The 15184-nt window shown below is 40.8% G+C and overlaps 1 protein-coding gene across 4 annotated transcripts in view; it reads left to right on the top strand.

Moving 5' to 3' along the window:
• The window catches only part of LOC124392652, a 31126-nt gene extending 19090 nt beyond the window's left edge, over positions 1-12036 (top strand). Inside the window, exons 3-7 of one of the 4 annotated variants that reach the window (XM_046859817.1) lie at positions 878-960; positions 1063-1409; positions 1696-1946; positions 2843-3002; positions 3079-3415. The gene's annotated coding sequence lies outside the window, so the exon portion shown is untranslated. Of the gene's footprint in view, positions 1-877; positions 961-1062; positions 1410-1695; positions 3003-3078; positions 3416-11936 lie in introns of those variants that run through there. The other 3 variants (XM_046859819.1, XM_046859818.1, XM_046859816.1) reach the window with 3 other exon arrangements.
• Positions 12037-15184: the final 3148 nt, after the last annotated feature.

Genomic DNA, 15184 nt, shown 5'->3' with positions numbered 1-15184 from the left:
ACTGCTGTGCGCTACCTGAAGCGTAGAGTGGAGAAAAGTCCCCGTGTGACTGCTGAGAAACTGAGAAAAGATTTGTCAGATGTGGGTACTGAAGTTTCTGCTCAGACAATACGGCGCACCCTGCGTAATGAAGGCCTCCATGCCAGAACTCCCAGGCGCACCCCCTTGCTGTCCCCAAAGAATAAGAAGAGTCGACTGCAGTATGCCAAAAGTCATGTGGACAAACCACAGAAGTTTTGGGATAGTTTTCTGTGGACTGATAAAAAAAATTAGAACTGTTTGGGCCCATGGATCAACGCTATGTTTGGAGAAGGAAGAACAAGGCCTATGAAGAAATTTTTTTTATTGCATTTCATTACTTAGGGTTTAATTATATTTACAGTAGTCTAGATTAGTGATTTTAGATTTTTCTGTAGGTAAGTTTTAGAATAGTTCTTTAGATTAGATTAGTGTAGGTTAGGTTTATTATATATTGTAGGTCATATTACCAGCAGATTGTTTCCATTGTTGTGACTAATTGTTTTCTTTGAGCTGTTTAGAACTTTTTTTCAGGTTTCATCCACTTACAGCAGAAAGTGAATTTTAAAGTGTGTCTTAAGTGATCAAATAACATAATAAGTGATCAATAATTTTTGTAGGTCATATTGTGATGACTGTACATATGATTTGTACTTTTAAAACAGTTTACTGGTGGAAAGTTTTTAAAATAGAAAACAGAATTTGCTGATAATAAGAACAGAAAAAAGAAAGTTAACTGCCGTCTCTTATTTTTTATGTCCAAGTAAATGCATTTGTGACACATAAACTACAAAGAAAGGTAATCTTGTTATTTCTAAACCTTTATTGTCTGATCTTCAAGTTATTTCATATTTAAAAGGAAAACGCTCTGAGGCTGCTGACGGCCGCTGGAGGAAACTGGACCTGGCAGATGTGCAGAGCAGCCCACCAACCATGGTTAAGGTACTAATGCAACATTTTCACATTGGGTTTAAAGGATAACAGAAATATAATTACACTTAACTGAAATAACATTGGAGAAAAAAAAAAAAATCGTGTCATCAGAAGGATGATGGAGAAAGACGGATGGATCAACAATCCCCATCAACACTGAGGACAAAAGTGTTTGCTCCCACATCGAACAGGGACGTGTTCACAGCAAATATATGCCACAAAAAACACCACATAACTGCTATTGTTTACATTTTTCATGATTAACAGTTTAAGTGTCTTGGCTGAAATGTAACAGTTATAGTTAATGAGTGAAAATAAAGTTCACTCTCAGTTGTTGCATTTGATGCTGTGAGATGCTTTGCTTCTGCCCATATTAGCCATCAACAACAAGAGCTCCTGTTACCACACACCATGGAAACCAACAAGTAAAAGATGATACCCAGTACCACACTGCACAGGTATGTGTGTTTTATAATATACACACACACACACACACACACACATACACACACACACAGATATGTGCGAAAACAATGGCCGTTTTTATTTAATGTAATGTTAAACTTCAGTTTTCAGATTGGGAACAGAGTTTTCACAGCATGCTGCTAATTTTGCAAGAATTTGCTATCATACACGTCTGAATCACTTGTGTGTGGTGTTTATGGTGTGTTCTGTGTTCCCTAAAACTTATTCAAGTCATTATTTTTTAGTCAGAAGCCTTATTTGATTAATTTATACTTGCAGATTGGAGAGGCCAACAGTAGTGAGCAGAAACATCTCCAAGCCTGTGTCTGTGTGCCCAGGGTCATATCTGTCCAAGCATCTCATTGCCAGGGTGATGTAAGGTCTGACAACTTTTCTCGAAACACTCAGTGTACATGTGTAGCACTGCAGTTTCTGGCCTACCAGAGAGGGAACATGGTTTACAATGCAGGACCTTGATAGAGTTCTGAAGGAGGGAGATGCATTGTATACATTCACTAAAATGCTAAACGGTAAAACACCTCTGGACAATATGGATTTTTTGATTCTCATTCCAGGTCTGCTGAAGGTTTGCCTGAGCCTAATGGAAAGGCAGTTCTGTTAACTTTTACTAGTTTAACAGACATGATTAATAGACTATTGATGGTCTTCCGTGATCGTGGTGATGTTGCATCATATGAGTTAATGCCTGTGTCCTTTTAAACAGAGCAGCCTCCTAGCAAAGAGTGTAGCGCAGTACAGACCAATGTAAAAGCCCAAAAGCACTGGTCAGATAGGAGCCCAAATGCTTTCAAAACTAAATAAGGTACGACGTAGAAAAGAAGCCCGTAAAAATATGACTAAAAGCAAAAAAGCATGCTTTGAAGTCCAAAGACATAAAAAAGGCAATATGCAAAGAAACAGTATGATTCTTGTTTGCAGTTTAGACAAAACAAAATTCAAGCTGTGAATAAAAATTACAAAGAAAATGCTGGCTTAAGAAAAATAAAAATAGCAAGCCTTAAACACAAATATAGAAATTATGTCAAATTTTCAGGAAGAAAATCACAGAAGATGCGCGCAATAGAAGTCACAGATGGTGAAAAGATACCATACACAAGATCAGTACCAGAACACAAAGAGGGAGTATATTGTGGGGAGGTATACAAAGATATTTCTTTCCAAAATAAAATGAAACAGTACATAGTTAGGAGGTATAGAACAGACTCTGAGTTCCAGTCTAAAATGAAAGCACATATGTTCAGAAAATACACCCAGGACCCAGACTTTAGAGCACATCACATACTCGCTGTACTATACAGAAAAGCAAAACACATGGTAACAATGCTTTGCCCATTATTCACAAGTTGACATGTGCATTTAAAATCAGGCAAAAATACCAAAGAGTTCATTTGTGTTTGCTGTTCAGCAGGTCAGCTTGATAATGTAAACAAGCCTGTGGTCAACAACGTGATGCAGGCTGCCATTGGTGCGTTCCATTGTAAAATTCAAGAAGGACCAACCCGTGTCTGCACAGTCTGTAACAGGACCCTGTTTCACAATCAAGTCAAGTCTTGCAACCGAGCAAAGTACGTAAAAACACACACATTGTACTTTTATGCTTGACAGGCAGATATATTCATGCCTGTGATCATTCTTGCTCAGTTCCTTGTTTGGTTCCTGAAGAGAGGCAACAAGAATGGATCTGCCATACTTGTGACAGTTACTTGATGAGAGGACAGATGCCTTCAATTGCAGTAGCAAACAAATTAGCACTGGCACCTATCCCCAAAGAACTTTTGGAATTGAATGTACTGGAAAGGCAGCTCATATCCAAATTCTTGCCCTTTGTAAAAATTGTTGCATTGCCCAAAGGGCAACAGAGAGCTGTTCATGGTGCAGTCGTGTGTGTGCCTTCTGAGGTGGAAGCAATTGCAAACTGTCTGCCAAGACCAAACAATGAATCACAGATACTGCAAGTTAAACTTAAGAGAAATCTTAAATTCAAAGGCTACCAGCACTTTCACACCGTCAATATGCACAACGTCCTGACAGCTTTGCATAAACTGAAGGATATGCATTCTGAATACAAAGATGTATCCATCGATGAAGCTGCCCAGTTTGAAAGCCTTGCTGATGACAAAAAGGAAATACAGGAGCCCAAACAGATCAGTGCTGATGAGTTGAATGAGGAACAGCATGTCAAAAAACGGATGAACTGAGGCCTGGTCTCACTCTCGACACGTGCTTGCAACCACCTGATATTGGAAATGTTGTCATATGGAGAGGGAATATTCAGCATTGCCCCTGCCCAAGGAAACAAGCCTGTGGGATTTTCTCTGTTCCAAAACTGGAGTCAATGGCAATTCTGCAGTCAATTTCCTACTGGAGAGAACACGATCGACGAGGCGAGAACAGTTGCCATATCGCCGAGCATGTACTTCAATGCTAGGCTCTTTTGTGTGGACATCCGTTTTGCCAGAGACCAGAGCTACCTTTTCTTTGCGCAGTTTGTCACAGAAACGAACATGGCTAGAAACAGCATGTCTATCCAGTTGCGAAAAGGCAAACCAGTGACTAGAGATGGACGCAGAATTTCCAACAAACTGTTACAGAGACGTGACAAGATTTATGCAACCCCTCAGAGGTACGCCAGCATACTGGAAGAAAACGCTAAAAGATCTGCAGGCCATGATCAGGCAGTTAGGCGTGCCAACCTTCTTCTGTACTTTCAGTGCAGCTCAAATGCGATGGCCAGAAGTAATAAAGGCTATCAAAGCTCAACAGGGTGAGCTGGTTCAGTTTGAGGATCTAGACTGGACTACAAAATGTGAGATTCTCAGAAGCAACCCTGTCACGGTCATGCGCATGTTCGAAAAAGAGATCAGCTCTACTCAGATCTGCTCTTGTCAGACGCTCAACCTATCGGTGAAGTAGTGGACTATTTTTAATCGGGTTAATATTCACTTGCTAGCCTGGGTGAAAGATACGCCAAAGAAAAGCTGAAGCCTGTGTGGGACATCCTCAATGACCCCAAAAGCTCATTTGAAAACTTGCCAGAGCTACTAGAAAGGTGCAATTTGAGCATGCAATGCTACATGAAGTACGCTGAGGCACTTTCTACCAGCAATGTGGTTATGTTAAAACGTAGCCCAAAATAGTGTTGGGTCAACGGATACAACCGGGACTTGGTGAGGGCTTGGAATGCTAACATGAACATTCAGTACATTCTTGATCCCTGTGTCATGTACATCCTGTCCTATATAGCCAAGTCTGAACATGAGATGAACGACCTGCTAAAAACTGTGGTAGAAGATGTACATAAAACCAATGTTAACGAGAAAGATTAAATGAAACAGATAATGCAGTCTTATTCTAAACACAGACAAGTAACCGCTCAGGAGTCTGTGGCACGCAAGTGCAGCTTACCTCTGAAGAAGTGTTCATGTGCTGTCGTGTTCATACAAACGGATGATGACGCATTGAAAATGAGTCTTCCCCTTAGTACACTGCATTACAAAACCCAGATTCTGAGGATTTGTGGATGTCAAGAATCATCGAGAAGGACAGAGCAAGGCCTGAAACACCAGACTTTAAAAATTGTGTCTTGCCGATTTTGCCTCAAAATACCGCATCGTCTATGGCCGTCAAGCTAAAGGTCAAAACGTTCACCCCCTGCTGAACAACATGGGGTACGTTCAACAAAGAACTGTCGGCAAGCCTGCATCTATTAGGTACACCTGCTTCTCTAAAGAAAAGCATCCCAAGAAGTATTATGGCAGATTGCTGAAGTTGTATGTTCCTCATTGCTCTAATACACAGCTCAAGCAACCAGCTTATCCTACATATGAGCTGTTTTACCACAATGCCGGCATAGATGTCCGACAACCCCGTCTACTTGTGCCAGTGTGCACAGTTGTAGTAGAGAACCAGAAAAGGTTTGAAAAGCACACTGCTGAGTTGGACAAAGCTTTTGAACTTTTACAGGAGCAGGGGATGTTTGAGAATGCGTGGACAGCGTTCGCCCCTGAAATGGAAGCTAAAAGTTTGGAGTGCATCATGGAAAGGATCGATGAAGAGCCCGAACAGGTGAATGAGAAAGACAATGTTCCAGAATACCAGCTTGTTTGTGAAGATGGTGACAGACTTGTACCAAAAATCGAGGCACCACAGTTGAGTGTGGATTATGTACAACAGCGGTATCGAAGCTTGAACCAGGCACAGTCATCAGTGTTCTACACCATCCATCAATGGTGCCTGAAGCGCATGTGAGGTCAGAATCCTGAGCAGTTTTTCTATTTTGTGTCTGGTGGTGCGGGATGTGGAAAATCACATGTAATGAAGTGCATATATGCGGAAGCCACCAAGATCTTACGCCAACTCCCACGATTTCGAGAGCAAGGTGAAGTGTCTTCACCAACAGTGCTACTGACTGCGTTTACCGGAACAGCAGCTTTTAATATCTCTGGTAAAACTTTGCACTCCATTTTAAACTGCCCAGGAAATTAAAGCCCACCGTATCAAACACTGGAAAACGCACTGGATGATGTTAGAGTGGTGTTGTTGATCACAGAGATTTTCATCATTGACATTGAAGTATCCATGGTTCATGTTCATGGTCCATGGTCGTCAACTGGAGGTTCCAACAGATCAAAGGCAGCAAAAAACCTTTTGGTGGAATCTCTGTTCTAGCGGTTGGAGATTTTTACCAACTCCCACCTTTAAGTAAATCGAAGCCTCTGTGTGTGTATGAAGGTGGTGTGCCTGACTACTGAAAAGACTAATTTCTAATAGTAAACCTGACAGAAGTCATGCGTCAAAAGGAAGATCTCGCTTTTGCACAGCTACTGAACAGAATCCGTGTGAAGCCAAAGCACGAGGCTTCCGTGTTTGACAAACCCCGTAGATTGTCCACACAAAACACTGCACATTTTTGCTACCAACAAAAAAGTGTAGAAACACAACACTGCCATTGTAAATGCACTGCATCCTGACATCATAAATGTGGAAGCTGAAGACTTTAGAAAAGACCCACGAACAGGAGAGATGAAAAAACAGGGTAGACCTGCAAAAGGCAGAAAACAGGATTTAACTGATGTCATCCAAGTGGCAGCTGGAGTACGTGTAATGTAATGAGAAATCTGGATGTGAAGGACGGACTCGCTAATCGCAGTTTTGGAACAATTGCCAAAATTGTCAGTAAAACAAAAGATGGTGTGGTGGCAGTAAAGATGGGACTTGAACTGGACAATCCCAGTGCTGGTCAGAAACACCGCAAGAGGCGGGACGGTGAGCAGGATAATCTCGTTTATGTTGAGCGCTTTGAAGAAAGAATCAGCAAAGGAGTGGTCAGACGGCAATTCCCGTAAAATACAGAGAATAAAACGAGCATGGAGGTATGAACTGATCCACTGCTATCTGCCATTGCGCAACACCATAATGGGTCCGTGTGGACACCAACATTTTTCGTATTTGGTTCCTAGGACAGGCTTTCATACACAGCCGCCCCCAAATATCCAACAGGATTATTGTAACACCAAAAAAGCTGACCAACAGTGTCTAAGGCTGCTCCTTAAACCTAGGTAGCGGAATCAGTTTTACCACAGGGCGAGTGTAGGACGTATCATGCACTCTGACACGAGCAGTGCGTATCTTTCCATCCAGTCCCGCTAACGTCTCCGTCACTGTGCCTACAGGCCAGAGGAAGTTGTGAAATTTGGAAGATAATTTCGAATAAAGGCAGTCCAGAAAAGGGCCGCTAACACCTGGCTGTGTCTCCATCTGTGTCACCCTATCAGGTTGGCAGAGTCAAACAAGACTTGAGGTAGGGCGGCATCGTGTCGGCCCATAAGTAGTAGATTCGGTGTCACTGGATCCAAGTCTGCAACATCAGAGGATACATATCCCAGCTTGGCATTTAGAATGCCCTCAACCTCCACTAGCAAGGTTTGCAGTACTGGCTCTGGAACCACCTGCTCCCGCAAAATGACACGTAATGCTATCTTTACAGATTTGACCTCACGCTCCCAGGTTCCTCCGAAATGAGGAGCATTAGGAGGAATGTGTTGAAATCTGATCTTCTGAGGAGCAAGCAGGTTTTGAAGTTTGGGTGACGTCACCAAAAGGTGTCACGTAGTTCTCGATCTCTTCCCACAAAGTTACTACCGTTGTCACAGAGTAATTCCATGGGCTTACCACGTCGTGCTACAAAGCGATGCAGAGAGAGTAAGAATGCATCAGTGTCAAGGTGCTCCAGTAGATCAAGGTGCACACATCTGGTTGTCATGCATTTAAAGAAGATACCCCATCTCTTTTCATGGCAGACCAACTTTGACTGAAAAGAGGCCAAAACAAATCCACCCCGGTGGAATAGAACGGAGGTTGGTGAAGTTGCAACCTGCAGGATGGAAGATCCGCCATTTGGGGGACTTCAGGCTTGGCACGCCAGAACTGACAACCTTGACATTTGCGTACAGCTTCCCTGCCTCGAAGTATCCAATACTGGCGACGCAATTCTGCTAGCACTCTTTCAGAACCAGGATGTAAGAGTCGGTAGTCAGTCCGTTTCCTTGATAAACAAATTAGTGATAGAATGACCAGGATCTAGCACAATTTGGTGGATAGCATCCAAATCGAGGTCACTTGCTCGACGTAATCTTCCCCCTACTCTGATGAGGCCAGTGTCCTTATCATACTCTGGTGCAAGGGATGCTAAACAGCTGTTAGCTGGAACCGGCTGTCCAGTCTTCAAGGCTTGAACTTCCTGTGAGAAGTTTCTCTGCTTCAACATAATCAGCTTGCGGAGGGAGGTGTAAGACTTTTGCTAGATTCTGACCAAAAGGTCAGCCCTCCCCGAGAACACAGCATGGATGCCAGAGAGTGCAGTGTGTGCCCTGTAGGTGCCCAAGGCAACAACAACAACAACAACAACAACAACATCATCATCAAAAGAGAACTCTTTACAACACAATAAGTTTCCTCCAGGACTCACGGCAGGGGACCAAGACCCCACAACACCCCTCTCAAGAAGCTTCCCTTGGTTTTCAAAACACCACATCTCCATACAAATGGTAGATCTGCAGACAAATGTCTGCCCCCTCTACCCCTCCTTTCCTTGTTACATTCTCAACACAGGACATTCTACAGCACACCAGATGATTACGTGTAAGAAAGGTCATATCACATGTAAATAATGACTGAAAATGTTCATGTTTCATTTCATTACAAAGGTTTTATCGTGACTGGTACACAGGTCCCATTCCCACAGCAATAAAACAAATAGTAAAAAAGGTTTAATAGAGTTAAGAAAACATAACTCTATGCAAGGGATGTGCCCTCTACAAAGGTATACCAGTGAGGTGCCTCCCACAGGTCTGTAAGAACCAATACATGCAAACTCCCATTGATAATTAATGTTTACATAATGTTTATTCTATCTGGGTATTTAAGGAGAACTGACAAACATTTCAGGGAATCTGTAAACAGATCTCCCGCACAATTACTGTGTGTCGTCTTTTACCAGGTATGAAAGGTTTTATATTTCCTGTTTAAATGTAAATACTATTGGTTTGTATTTGTGTTATATTTAATTGAACTATGAATTGGCTTTGAATTGTGATTTTCTTACCTGGTTAATAAAATGATTTTATTCTGTGTTGCTCGGTAAATGTTGACACTGCAAGTAATAACATTGCATCCGTAGTTACCAAAAGGCTGAAATCAGGCTAGGATCGGCCTAAATCCCAGTTAAATATTGAATAATACATCAGCTGAGGATTTGAGAGATACAACTAGCATTTGGCATTAGTTTAAGTGTATTTAGAAGCGTGGAGGCTAACTATGTATTTCCGTTCACTCTAAATAGGGTCAGCCTCAACCTCTGATTATTTCAATATTATTCTATTCATTATTTGTGGTTAGAAATAATTATTGTAATAATTAAGTGTCACCTTCAAGGGGACTAAATAAAGTATGTTTAAAGTTGAGCACGCAGAGAGCAGCTGCTTAAGCGTATAGTCCAACCTCTGGCAGCGACCAATACTGATTCGCTTATGACCGTTGACCAGTATATTAATTATAAAGGCCCATACTAGGATCATGTGCGACTATGAGAACCGAATGAACGAGTGTAATGCCAGAGCTTAATCAGAATAACTAGACAAACATCCATCAAAATTATACTATTAGTAAAATAACAACCTATGTAAATATTAATTATGTTTTATTTAATTGGAGTCAGATAAGAGATTAATAACCAAAATGAAGAAATGCATAAATCCATATCTTATTATCTAATGTGAAAGGAAAGACTAAAACTCATGAGAATCCTTCGCCACGCCTCTGGAGACCGCCATCGGACCAGTGGGTGGTTCCCACCTTACAGACTCATCTTCCACTTTCCTTCGACAAATAAAAGTTCTGCTTGTTGGTGGTTTAGGAAAATTAAAACGACAAACTGTATTTTTCTTTTTTCATGTTTTTGAATGGTGTTTACTGTGAAGTTGCACTGATGTAACAATATTGTGCAATTCCTCATTTTCACTAGAAACCTCACATGTAACATGTGTGTCAACAAACTCAACAACTTCATCAGAATTTGTATCCATCTCTGGGGCATTTTTAATCCAAAACAAACAAACAATGAACATGTGGAGAACCACGCTGCTGAAATTCAACCCTGTAAGAATAAACTACAATTTCTCCTCTAGGTTGAACAGGAGACATAAGAACTTCTCTCAAAAATCAATGGCACCTAAAATTAAAACATGCGAGCTGCAGTAACAGGATTGCGACGCAAAAGCTCACATTTATAAGCCCATTCCAGTTGTTCTACAGTTTCATGTCTTTCTTGTTGCTTTAAAATGCTTGACATCAAAAGATGTCCATCTCATGTCAGCAGATGAAAATTAACAAAACCAAGTAGGAATACGTAACTCTCACCATCTCCGGTCCCTTTGTCCGATTATCTTGCTACTTTACCTTCACCCAACTCCGAGTCAGACTACTCCCTCATGTCTTCTGCAGCTGCAGAAGCCCACAAGATTTTTTATCCCAATAAACATGCTTAGATCTCCTCAATGCTGTCTTTGTTCTTTGTCTATTCAACACACTCACAGTCAGAATCTATTCTACTCTCACACATAAATGCCTTATCATCATCATCATCATTTCACTTATACTTGGTGTAAATAGGTTATAAGTTTGATTAACATATAGGCTAAATAGGTTTTATCAATCTACTTCTATTGTATCTAATAAGTTCTACGCTAATTATTAGGTTCATTTTGTTGGATTAATATTAGTTTGATTAAAAACACACGCTAGATAAGATTCAGTAAAATATTTTTCTCGACAAGGGGTTAGGGTTAAAGGATTAGGGTTGGGGATTAGTGGGATAAGTGGTGCAAAGCCGGCCAAGCTAAGTGTCCACGTTGTGCACTGGCCTACCTCCCAGTCACCAAGCACTCGTACATCGTGTTTTGTCAGTCATGAACATGAGCTCCAAATAACTCAAGACTGTTTATTCAAACCCCATGGGTGCATGGAACTCAATTTATTTATCCATGTTCGTTCTGTTTGTTTCCTTATGTTGTCAGACCACCATTTATTATGTTGTAGTTCCCTGATCTTCAGAGACCCAACACCATGCTGAATAAAGTGCTGGACAATAAAAGTAGGGGCTTCTTCCTCATGCTTGACATTGACAATTAAGATGACACGACACTGATAGTGTTGCTAGTCTCCCCCACATACTGTTTACTGCACTTTGACTAGTAGATTAGATAAACACAGTCAGTGGGGTTAGCTGGTGTTGGATCTGTGATGATCGCAAATGTTAAACTATTTTATGAGTTGCTCAGTAGCTCCTAGTTTTATAACTATAATGACTGTATAAAACTGTAGAAAAAACATTACACTCCAGTGCTCATTTTAGTTCTCACTCTCCAGTGTTCTGTATTGTTGAAAGATTTATGATCAAACTCTTGATGTCACCCAAATGAGGATGGGTTCCCCTTTTAAGTCTGGTTCCTCTCAAGGTTTCTTCCTTAGAACATCTAAGGGAGTTTTTCCTTGCGACAGTCGCCACAGCTGATCATCAGGGATAACTACACACCACTTACCTGTTGATTTCTGTAAAGCTGCTTTGGGACAATGTCTGTTGTGAAAAGCGCTATAGAAATAAACTTGACTTGACTCCGTAGCTCACATCTGACATGCTAAATGCACATGACTGTTCATTTGTCAAAGAGAGGGAGGCTGATCTCTGGATATGTAGTTTTGAACGTTTCCTTTTTGCACAGAAAGCATAGTAGCCATATGCAGAGATATAATGCCCTAACGGCACCAAGGAGTAGGGAAACTGAGAGCAAGGAGGCTCCTTCAACCTCCAGACAGCTTAAGCTGGGAGAAACTAAGATATTAACAAAGTTGATCATGCAGTGTTGAAGTTTGTGACTCAAAGTCTCCAACCCTTAAGTGTGGTAGAACAGCAATCATTTAAAATGTTTTTGTATTATCTTCAGCCCAACACCACGCTCATGTCGAGGACCACTTTGTGACACAAGATGGATGAGGCAGCATTCAAGATGAAGACTAATATAAAAGAAAAAAAAAAAAATTCAGGGATTAATTTCATAGCAGTGAACAAAGATTGTTGGAGGTCAAGGAGAAGTGGTTAAATCAGCATCACTGACTACAGATAACAGGTTAGATTTATTTTTTAAAGTCATTTTGTGTATATGGAAAACAAGACGAGAACAAAAACTCTGCTTTAAATGACCCTGATAAATGGTGAGGACTTTGTAGAGGTCACAGCTGTTGTAGATGAACATGCTGTAAGCAGTAACTTGGCAACAGCCGTTGTAAAATGTTTAAGTGCTGAGAGAATGTGTAGACCAGCTGTCAGATATTCTTACTGAAACATCTCTCTAAGCAGTGCTGCTGTTCCACTGTGCTTTATGGCCAAAAGTCCTGTTTCTTTCCTTAATGAGATACCATGACGTTCTGCATGTATGGTTGGTCACGGAACTCCTAATATTCATAGGAACCATAGTTTTTCCTCAAATCCCACATTATAACTCTGTATTTTCATTTATATTCAGATGATCATACGTACAATTTCATGCTTAACTTTCATATGCCACAGGGATTAATACCTTTGAGGTGAAATAAAGGTGTGGGAAAATTGAGGCAATGTTCTTTCCCACCATTGGTGAGTGAACATCCTCTATTTTAGTGTTTCCGTGTTGTCCTGCTTTCTCCCTTGCATTTCTCATAACTTTAACTGGTGTCCCTTTTGACTCCATTGGTGGTGCTGTGTACCCTCAGTGCCGTTCATAAAACTTATAATTAACCTCATATCATATGGCCTGTTTTCTTTAAAGCTGTTTCCATACTAATGCTTTATCTTATGTGTGCTCTCAGATGACATTTCATGAGCAGAGGCTTTGTGAGTCCTTTTAAATTCTACCACCAAATTGCGTGCAGGTGTAATCCATCAGGAACTGGGTGACTGTGAACATGGAACTGTAGCTGAGGTCTGGGGAATGTAGTCTACAGCAGCCATGTTTGTAGGCGACAATGACTGCTGGACATGCGGTTTTTGGTTTCCTGTGTCATGACGTTCTCATTGTAGCTTGTGCGTGGCAATCGTACTTGTAACAGAAAGCAATTCTGGTGCAAATTACATAGCTTTTATACAATGTCAATGTACATTTAAAAAAAAATTACTGTGTGTGTGTGTGAGGGAATTCTGATCATCATCAGAATAATGTTTTGATATTAATCCTCTTTAAAGCACTTCTACTGAACTATTTGATCCTGACCTGAAGGAACCTAACCATGAATCCACAGAATAGACAGAGAATTACAAGATTCAACATCTCTGTTCAGCCATAAAACCCCCTTCCTAAAGTATAGAGTTCAACAGTAGTTGAAGCTGCACCGTTTACCGCATCAACTCTCATTCTTCTTCCTTTTTCCATCTTTCCTCTTCTTTTCCGTCCTCCCCCCATTCATAATGGCACTTACCACAGGATCCACCCCTAAAGCACACAGTGTTTATAAAATTTGTTAAAAAATAAATAAACCCATTCCAATTAGTCATGAGATACAAGCAGAGGACTGATCGACCTGCAGCTGGCTGCTTCTGGCAAGCCTACAATTTTAATCAAAATTATTAGAAATAATGACAATTTAATCTGTTTAATGTCAAACAAGTCACCTGAAATAAAAAAAAATAAAAAATAAAAAATCAGCTTTAAAGCAATACTTTAACTCGTTCTGCCCCACAGTAGAATCATCGATTATTGTCGAGAGGTGAGGAGAAATATGACCATAACCCTGTAACTCTAATTTATAACCCTACCCCAAACCCTGTATCCGTAATGTATACCCCTACACCACCCCTATCCATGTAGTGGTTATGACCCTACCCCAACCACTAACCCTAACCCTATAACCCTAAATTATGTCCCTACCCTGTAACCCTAATTTATTACCCTTCCCCTAACACTGTAACCCTTGTTTATAACCCTGAACCTAACCCTGTAACTCTAATGTATATCCCTAGCCCACCCGTATCCATGTAGGAGTTATGACCCTACCCCAACCCCTACCCTTGCAACCCTAATTTATAACCCTGAACCTAACCCTGTAAACCTAATGTATACCCCTACCCCACCTCATCCATGTATGGGTTATGACTCTACACCAACCATATAGCCTAACCTTGTTACCCTAATTTATAGCATTTACATTTACTGCATTTAGCAGACGCCCTTATCCAGAGCGACCTACAAACGTACTTTGAGTCTCTAGCAATAAATAAATCTACACTGGTACACCAGATTACAAACTTAATATAAATTTAATTCTACAAAGCAAAATTGGAAAGTGCTAATTTAACCATACTCTTATCCCTGTTACCCTAACTTATAGCCCTTCCCCACCCTTATCCACGTAGGAGTTACGACCCAACCACAACCTCTAAACCTGTAAAGCTTATTTTTTACCCTGTGCCCTAACCCTGTAACCCTAACTTATAGCACTATTCCTAACCATGTGACCCTAATTTATCACACTACCCCTAACCCTGTAACCTTAACGTTCATCCCTACCCCTAACCCTGTAACCCTAAATTATGACCTTGACCCTGTAACCCTAATTTATAATTCTGCCCCTAACCCTATAACCCTAACTTAAAACCCTACCCTTATCCCTGTAACTATAATTTATAACCCTACCCCCAAGTCTGTAACCTAATTTATAACCCTACCCCAAACCATGTAATCATAATTTATAATCATACCCCCTAATTATGTAACCCTAATTTATAATCCTACCCCTAACCGTAATTTATAACCTTTCCACTAACCTTGTAACCCTAATTTGTAACCATACCTGCTAACCCTGTAATCCTGAATTATGACCCTAACTCTAAATTATAAGCATACCTCTAACCCTGTTACCCTAACATAACCCTACCCATAACCCTGTAACCCTACCTCTAACCCTGACTTATAAACCTACCCCTAACCTTATCCTAAATTATAACCCTACCCCTAACCCAGTAACCATAAAATTATAACCCTACCTCAACCCTGTAACCCTAGATTTTAACCCTACCTAGCCCTGTAACCCTAATTTATAACCTTACTCTAACCCTGCTTCCTAATTTATAACCCTACCCTAGCCCTGTAGCCCTAATTTATAACCCTACCCTAACCCTGCTTCCTAACTTATAACCCTATCCTTAACCCTTTAACCCTAA

This window comes from Silurus meridionalis, chromosome 10 (assembly GCF_014805685.1).
Source record: "Silurus meridionalis isolate SWU-2019-XX chromosome 10, ASM1480568v1, whole genome shotgun sequence".
NCBI classification, from domain to species: Eukaryota; Metazoa; Chordata; class Actinopteri; order Siluriformes; family Siluridae; genus Silurus; species Silurus meridionalis.
The sequence above is the reverse complement of the archived record's forward strand: the minus strand, read 5'-3'. Positions and strand labels throughout refer to the sequence as shown.